Raw genomic sequence first — 10,123 nt, 5'->3', positions numbered from 1 at the left:
TTTAATTGTTTGCTCCATTTTGGAATAGATAGCTTCAACTATAAATTTTTTATAAGATTCCTATCTCCAAAAAATATCATATAAGAATAGTATAGCTTTATTTCTCTATAGTTACTGCTACAATGTGTTAAAATTTACTTAGCTTAACTGCACAAACTATGAAGCTGGTTTATACTGAAGGGGTGCATGCAATATGGATGGAGAGAAACAAAAGGCAATTTGAGAAAGTGTCAAACACTGTGGAAGCAATAGCAAAGGAAGTGGCAATCACCTGCAGCATCAGAGCAACACCAGGCATTAGCAAGTCTCTGCAACACTGCCCTTTCTAGTTAGTTTAGAACCAATTGAGTTTTTTTTTTCAGCCCATCTGTCAAGGGTTGAACTAGTGTGCCTCCCCATGTTGGAGATAATCTGTAATGTTTTATGATTAGAGCCCCCTCCCCTTAGCAGTTTTGGTTAGTTTATGAGATTTCATTTAGACAGCAGGCTGGGATGTGGCCTAGCTGTGGCTTTGTACTGATTCACTTTGGTGATTAATGAAAAATAAGTTAGTTACCAAAAAAAAAATTACTTAGCTTGAAAGTTGCTACATATGTGGATAGAACAAAATTAATAGACGTATTTATTTTTGTAGAATTTGATGTCTTTCACTCTAGAAATTCTGAGTCTCAAAAATACATATGTTTTGTCTCTTTGATTCTGACTTTTCATTCGTTGTCATTAAGTAACAACATACTGACCAAACTCTCCTATTTTTATATCATTTTGACAGTGGTAGATAGTGATAAATTATGGGGATAGCGTGACATGCCAAACTAGCAGTTCGTCAAGGCTTTCATTATGAGGACATTGTTGCTGAGTAGATCGCCTTTTTTTTCTTTTTCCTGTCCAGTTCTCAATCAATACGGGGTTTATATACTGATAATAGAATTAATGATTTGTAATATCAAAGCTTAAAATACAATAATGAGTTCTCAATTGTATTTTTTGCAATTGTAGTACTGATATACCTTGCATTCGTATGTTATTCCAAAGTGCCAAAGAACTAACCACTACAAAATGTGAATGTAGCACGGGCCATACTCATCTAGTATTCAAAGAATAGCGACAACAAAAGTGGAGAGTAGCTTTACTTGTCTGAGGCAGCCCTCTTGTAGGCACTCCCAAAATCTATTGAAATAAGGACATATAAATCTATTTAACCAACCAAAACTTATACAGTTATACTCTTCTTAAACATAAGGAATGGCATCCACTATAATTAAAAGTACCAAAAGATGAAGCTGCGAAAAGATACTATATAATTAATAGCACCAAAAGTTGAAACTACAAAAGGATGTTAATATCGTGCTAACCCATTATGTGCTTTAAAAAAAAAGATGCGTAAAAATTACATTAAAAGCATTATCACTAAAAACATACGAAAATATTTTCACTGCATTATCTGACATTAACACACTTAACATCTTAAAGTGAATTTAAAACCACCCTGCAAGTATTTACCACTTTCACAACAGACATGTAAATCGTGAAAATAAAATTAACCACGTCGGCGTATACAGGAAAAATAAAATAAATTTTATTATTTTCATACTTTTTTCTTTTTCTTTTTAATTTACTATTTTCTTTTTTCCTTTTCTTCTATATTCATTACAAAACCCACCGTCTCCATCGCGATTTCACCATGACCATCCACCCAATTTGCCCATAATTAAAGTTCGTGCAATTTCTTAATTGTTGCCCATTTGAAGAAAGATGAACTTCTTCATTGCTCGCCAGATAATCACGGCTCTCCGAAAAGATAATGCTTTCTGAAAAAAAAATTATGATAAAATTGAAAAGCATGTATAAAAGCGAAGCAAAATGGTATGAGAAATTTGTCATCAATCAAAATTAATTTTTGTTGGTGCATGAAAGCTTTCTTGACGGATCTAAATCATAGCTCTTGAAAATTTAAAAAATTGTCAAAAACAAAAAAAAAAAAAAAAAAAAAAAGAGTTCGGCTGGGGTGGCGTGAAGAGGAGAGACGGGGCGGCGGCGTGGTGGCGGTGAAGGGAGGAGAGAGAATGAAAAAATTACTAGTACCGGAAAAGAGCATTAATAGTTCACCGGAAATAAAAATAAGAGCCAAAGCGAATGCTATTCCACAAGGGAATATACATTGACCATTCTACTAAGATAAGAGGAGATTTTTTTGGAAAGCATCTCTCCAGAAATGGTTGAAGAAAATGCTACTGACCTTGGGTTCTTGCACTCAGGGTGTGTTCTTGTTGGAGTTATTTTTCATTTCAATAGATGGATAATGGTGGCTTCGTGGTGGAGGGATAGCGGGATTATTGGAGGAGTGATGGTGGTGGCGTTACGTTGGTGGATTGAGAAGATGACGAAGAAGGGAGGGGGAACGGATATAAAATATATATTTTATAATAAAGAAAAAGAAAAAGAAAAAATAAATCAGTTTCTAAAAGAAAAGAAAAAAGAATTTAAAATTTAAAATTTCCCATTTGATGCAAAAATATTTATTTTAATAAAAAATGAAATAAAAAAAATAAATTTTTATAAATGTGTCCACTTATTAATTTTTTTTTTTTTTTTTTTTGTCGAACATGAGGAAATTAAACAACCAAGATGTTAACGATAGGTACAGTTTTAGGTGTGATATTGACATTTTGGGTATAGTTTAGGAATTGTTTTGATGTATTTTGCCAAAAAAAAAAAAAAAACTCTATTTATACTTTATAGGGCAAAGAGAGTAGCTGATCTTCAGCCAAGAAAGCCATAAAAAGCTATGGTCATTCTGTTTATGCTTGTAATATTATTGGGCCAGACACAATTAACGATGGGGAAAACTACGTATATATACGTAAGGAGAAATATTACGAAACGATAGTTTTCATATTCTGAAAACTTTACGATATATTACAAAACATGACGGTATTTTCATTTTTTTTATTATATATATCTTTTTTATAAAAAATATTTTTTTTAAAAAAAATATTTTATTTTTAAAAATAATTTTATATATTTTTAAATATTAATTTTTTTTGCTCAATGGCTTAAAAATTACCTCATATTTCTATGTATGAAAGTTGTATGAAATGTGTATGTGTGAGCAAAATTTTTAATATAATTTTCATGAGAAGATAAGCCTTGAATATTGTATAATTGTTACAAATGTATTTGTAGTTGTATTAATTTTCAAAACTAATATACGAAATTTATATACAAACAATGTGAATGAAATTCTAAGTCTGAGGAAGATAGATTTAATACCATTCTCATACATAAAATTTTGCGATAATGTTTAAGCCTTGATCAAGATATACACATTTCATACGTTCTTCATACATAAAATTTTAAGCATAATGTTTAAGCCTTGAGCAAGATATACACATTTCATACACAAAAATTTGAGCGATTATTTTAAGTCTTGAATGTTGTATCAAAGTTATATACAATGTTGTTGTAGTTGTATTAATTTTACTAACATGAACTCTAACATGAACTTTATACATGAAATTTTAAGACATGAGCAAGATACAAAATTTCATATTGTTTTCATACACACAATTTTGAGCGGATTTTTAAACGCCTTGAACGAGATATACACATTTCATACATTTTTCATACACTAATTTTGAGCAAATAAGTCTTGAGCGAGATATACACATTTCATACAACTTTCATACATAAGTTTTTGAGCAAAAAAAAAAAAATATTAATTTTTTAAAAAAATAAAAATAAATTTAAAAAAATATTTTTTTTAAAAAATATTTTTTTAAAAAAATGATTTTTAAAAAAATAAAAAAATAATTTAATTTTTTTTTTTTTAAATATAAAGCATGTTTTGTATAGGATTTGTAATGTTATGTTTTGTAAATATAAAACTAACCGTAAATATTTCTCCTTAAGATGTATATATATGTCAAAGACCCTTAACGATGCTGTAGGAACTTTTAATTGTTATGCTTGTTTTTGCTATATATACTATTTCGCTTTACCTTAAAAAAAATGCTATATAATTTTGAATTTACTAATTTTACATGTTGAATTCGCCTTTAATTATAGCGTATAATTATGTTATAATGATTTCATTTGTTAGAAATCAAGTTGCAAAATTTAAGTTACTTGTCTTTGAGAGATGGAATATAGAGTAATATAGAAGCTAACTAAAAAGATTAATGTTGTTGGGCTAATAGAGTCTAAATGTGTGCATTCTTAACATGGTTTGATAGTGTTCACTTATGAGAAAATTCGATTGATATTTCCTAGAAAAATATATAAGTGAGTATCTTTTACACCTTATATAAGTATTTTTAACTATCAATGTTTGACTTTTGTTCACAAAACCAATCATTCGCCTTGAACTGAATTCTACATGGCCCGTAACCAAGCCCTTCGAACTAATAAGTTTCCGATCACAAGGAGTCACATTAGTTTCATGACATTTTTGTGTGAGCGTGTCTCCAAACTATCAAAAGGTTGCGAATCAAGTCCACACCATCACTTTGCTATTTCATACTCGTTTGAACGACCATCAGCTTTTGAGACGAGTTGTTGACTAATTTGGCTCAAATACACTCTTAGGTGTGATTTTGTCCGGTTTAGACCGAACATGCACGAGTTTTATTCGAAATACCTATACATTATACATTGTAGTTTTATTTTCTTTTCAATTATCAATAAGGGACTTTTATTCGCACAATAAAATATACTCCCTCCGTTTCATAATATGTGATTTGTTTAGCTTATGCACATCCCTTAAGAAAGTGCCCACTTCTAGAAAATTAAGAGTTTTTATTAACTTACCCCTAATTAAATGCCTAGAAAAGAAGCTACTTAATGATTCTTGATTATGTAAATAATGGTAATTTTGGAAGAACAAGATTAATTTCTTCAAATCCTAAAGCACTCACTTATTTAGAGAAACAAAATGAAAAGTCTAAAAACGCATTTATTAAGAAACGGAGGAAGTATAGCATATAAAAATTTGAGTGTAAGTTATATATACACTGTCGGTATTAAAATTACAATTTTAATTGTCACTTAAAAGTCACAACTCTATCATCTTGGTAACCAACGACCAAACTAGGCGAAAAATGTAACTTTCGGAGGAACTTTTTTTAAAAAAAAAAAAAATCTTTTCACGTTTTTTTAACAAATGACCATTAAAGAAAATAAAAAAATAGAGATTCAATGATTATTTTTTCTATTTTTTGTCAGGATAGTTTTTAGAATACAAATATTTTGAGATAATGGCAAAAAACACACCTGAAGTATCATTTTTTGTGAGTTTCCTACCTGAACTATCAGGTATTTACATTTTCTACCTAAACTATCACCAACTATTTATCAAAACACACCTCAACTAATATCTGATGGTATGTGGTGTACATTTTTTTTTTTTTGTGTTTACAAATGGTACCAAAGGCACTCCACGCGGTTAATTAAAGGAATTAATTGGAAAATTTAAAAAAAAAAAAAAAGAGATAATGGTCAGAAACACATATGAAGTATCACTTTTTGCGAGTTTCTAGCACCGCTAGATACTAGTCGGGGTGTGTTTTGATAAATAGTTGGTGATAGTTTAGGTAGGAAACACATACAATTAATAGAGGGTATGTTTCAGGTGACAAACGCAAACACCTGATAGTTCAATAGGAAACACACCAAAAAAGTGATACTTGAGGTATGTTTTTTATCATTATCTCAACATTTTTTTTATTAATTTTGCATCATTACTAGTATGTTTAAGTTAAATGTAAATCATATGACGTTGAAGATTGGTCATTACTTTGCTTTGTATTTAACTTATATATACTAACAATGATACAAATAATTAATAATCTTAACTTTGAACTCTATCCTGATAAAGCTATAAAAGAAATGATGTAAAATAATAATAATCTCGTCATGAGTTCATGGTGAATCTCTATTGGCATAATATATACACATGCTCTCAAATGCAGCCTCAGCTAGCAAGTACGCCTCTAACTTTAGGTGTCGCAAGTGAATACCTCTAACTTGTATAAAGTTGAACACGCGTAAAAGCAAAATCTTGATGTGACACATAAATTTTGGAGGTGTCCTGAATGATCATTTTGTAAAGTTAGAGTGTTCAATGACAAAGTTGAGCAGATAAGTTTTAGGTGCCTACTTATTACACCTAAAGTTAGAGAGCATACTTATCGGAAAGCAAGTTTGAGGGTCTGTTTATGTATTATGCCATCTCTATTTGTTTATTTTTTTCAAAGGTTGTTAAAAAAAGATGAAAAAATAAAAAAGAAGTCCATCAAAAATTATATTTTTCGGTTATTATGACTATTGATCACCAAAGGGATAATAATATTACTCCATCCGTTTCAATTTATTTATCTTACTTTCCTTTTTAGTCCGATTAAAAAGGAACGTCGCCTTTTTTTGACAACTCTTTAATTCTAATTTTTCACATGACATGTTTAAGATCACAACATTAAAGGGCATTTTAGTACATCCTACACATCTTTAATTTAAAGTCACGAGATTCAAAAATCTTCTTTATTTTCTGAAAATTCGTGTCAAATCAAAACCAAACAAATATTTTTAAATAGAGGGAGTAATGTTTAAGCAACAAAATAAAGTTTGGCAACTTTAGTAGTACAATATCTACTATTCTTATGTGACCATTTGAGTTGCCGCCTAAAATGGTACTTTTCACCGGCGATACAACCTTCCCAGACCCAAAAGCTTCAATATCTCAACCAAAAAAAAAAAAAAAAATTTAAAGACAAATCGACTAGCACTTGTAGCATATTCAAAGGTGTATATCATGCTTCGAGGTTTGGGTATGTAAAAATGTAGCAAGCACTTCTCTCAAATGGGCCTTACGCGACGGGAATCCAGAATAGTCGGCCTCCAATGCGGGTACTAGACATGTGGATAAGAAACCAAAAAACAAAAACAAAAAGGGGGGTGTATATCAAAGTTTTTTTGGGTTGATATTTGGTGAAATTGAAGTTTTGGAAGTTTTGTCAAATTTGGGGTTTATCTTCAAAAGAGGTAAAATTATTTGTTAAAAAATAATGTACTGTATCTTATATGGAAACATGACTTATATTGTTTTGTTATTATTTTTGGTTTTTCCTATGCCATTATTTTGAATTTTTAGTGTTTAGTTTTAGGGTGTTTTTAGTTAGTTCTTACTTTTCTTTTCATAACCGTGGTGTCCGTACTAGCTCGCACGTACTTTGATGAATTTTGTGATTTCACGTCTGTTGGGTTCCCAACGCACTTCATTGACCTCTAAGCAACACCCTTAGGTGATTTTAGTTAGTTGTTATGTTAGATTTAGATTGATTTCATTTTTAGTAGTAGCTACAGGTTCTTTGAGCTGAGGGTCTATCGAAAACGGTCTCTCTACCTTCTTAATTGAGGGGTAAGGTCTGCGTACGCTCTAACCTTCCAGACTCCCACCTGTACATTGGGTTTCTAGTAGTAGCCAATTGTCACGACCCGACTAGGGCTTCATAACGAGTCCCGGGCTAACACCGAGCACCGTTCTATTAACTCGTTAAAATACATATTTCTTTATGCTCATAATCGTAGGAAAACCATCTTCATTTGAAACATATTTTACCTTATATATATACATAGTACTTCGCTATCAAAATAATACATATATATACTACGGGAAACGGCGAGACCATACTACCACACACGCGTATTTACGAGCCTTCGTAGTACTAGATATGGACGGGACGGGACCTCGTCGTGCCCTAAAACATATACATAAAGAATAAATCAATGGCACCTCCCGGAACAATGGAATGTTTGTCAGGCGCTAATAGCTCTACGAGTCCGGATCATCGCGCACAATCCGTGGGCATGAACAGGCGTCCAAAGAAAAGGATGCTGTCGGTGATGAACATTGTACCGATTATAAGCGCATGAACGAAATGAACATAATGAGAAGACATAAGGATATAAGGAGAAGAATAGACATAACCCGCTTGACTTCTAAGAGTGTGAGCATTTTAATCATATCACACATATATCATTAAATCACATATATCATATCACATTTATCATATCACATACACTGCGTCGTTAACCCGCGTCGGTAATCATCATACGCCGCCCACTAGTGGTGTCACGCCCGGCCACTCAGGCTCGGTGTAATCATAAGCGAATGCCCTTAGCGGTGACATGCCCTAATTAGGCACGGTGGAATCGTATCATCATGGCTAATTTATCATAAACTTATCTTCATCATACATTTATCATAAAACATGCATTTAGGAACTTAAAGGCATGTATAGCTATGTCGGGGTGACATGGTCGTGAACCCGAATTGCATTATGGAGTGATCGTATTCATCATATCTCACCTCAAGGGACTAACATTTAAGGTGAGTGTACAAGGAACAACATCAATGGAACCATACTTAGCATCATTAACCTCATGGACATCGTACCTTACTTTAGGATTCTTTAGACTTAAACTCATCATTATCACTATCATGCTCATGACATAACTCGTTTCTTTATCCTATACACATATAGCTCTTTGTAGTCATAGACTCATAATTTTAGATTATATAGCAGGAAAATCATGAGAAAAATAAGAAGATTCATGCCATAGAGTCATGCCTTAGAAGGAAAGGACTAGCCTTACATACCTTTTTGTTTATCTATTCTATCGCTTGATCGTTAGCTTCAATGCTCGCGTTTCTACCTTCAAGAGAGTTCGTATTAACATTAGCTAATCGATTATACGAACGTGCTTACTAAAGCTAGAAAATTCAAGTAAAAACATTTCCTTTGTTTATACAACTTTCTTCATATCATATATCAACTCCCAACCGTCAAATACATATTCACAACATTATAACCAACAATCTTCATTCATCTACATTGTCACGTTTCCAATTTCACTCAATTCATCCATGGTATCATGGTCGTAGTACACTAGTGTCGTTTTCTCACATATAATGCTTATCCCATGTTCTTAATGTCACGTATAACATATTTACAATCACAACATATCAAGAATCATGACTCATAAAGCTACTACTCAAAATCTCATTATTCGTCCTTGTGACCCATTTTCTATCTCCTTTCATAATCTAAGTCTTTCAACCTCTCAATACCTTAAACAACATGGAATGATTATAAAACTTACCTTAGATAGTGTGGGAATGGGCCTTGAGTGGAAATACTTCACTTCGAAAGCTAAAACCCTAGTTCACTTCCGATTAAATTTCTTGACTTGGATGAACTCTAATGAGTTTCTTACACTTGGTTTTCTTGGTTTGATGAAGTTGAGCATAAATTTCTCTTGAGTTCTTGTGGAAGAATTGTGGGCCCTTTCTGAGTGTTCTTGAAGTGTAAGTGAGAGAATGAAATAAATGGAATGAGGTTTAAGTCCTTATATTAATTTTAAAAATTGTCCAAGATTTCGATTTTAGGTTCAACATATACGTCCGTATCTTTTATATGGACCGTATGTACGGCTTTATCTTTTTGGTCCGGTAGAAGTCCCATTACGGGAAGAACATATGGCCAAGATATGTTTATACGTTAAAAAAGTATGTTGGACCATATGTTGCCCAACTTTTCGTAATTCGTTCTTGTCGACTCGTTTGATCTCCAATCTTTATAGAACCTTCTTAACACTTGTTTAACACCTCATTAACGATCTAAGGGACGTTATAACTCTTCTCCAAGACATCATTAAGTCACCATTAACTTGTCACTCGTAAATCCTTTCCGATACATAACGTATACCTTGCCTTTCTTGGCAAACTTTCTTTTCTTGCCTCGAATGTCTTTGAAATCTCAATTAGGATCATCAAATGCCATTTCTTACTTATCGAAACATCGTATACTTCGTGCCTTCGTTACTTCATTCGCTTCATTGCATGAACGAAAAATTTTTTTGAGATGTAACACCAATACTCCGTTATTCATTGGTAAATTCTGGATCTATAAGGGGTAGGATGTGCGCGGAGATCTTTACCCTACCTTTGTGGGGTAGGAAGGTAGTTCAGATAGACCTAAACTTGAGAAAAAAACAGGAATACACTAATTATATAGTAATATGTAATTAGTGATTTTGTCAAGGTCAAAAAGTTTGTTAGTTTAAA

Source organism: Lycium ferocissimum, chromosome 7 (assembly GCF_029784015.1).
Source record: "Lycium ferocissimum isolate CSIRO_LF1 chromosome 7, AGI_CSIRO_Lferr_CH_V1, whole genome shotgun sequence".
Taxonomy (NCBI): Eukaryota; Viridiplantae; Streptophyta; class Magnoliopsida; order Solanales; family Solanaceae; genus Lycium; species Lycium ferocissimum.
This window is presented reverse-complemented; position numbering follows the sequence as displayed.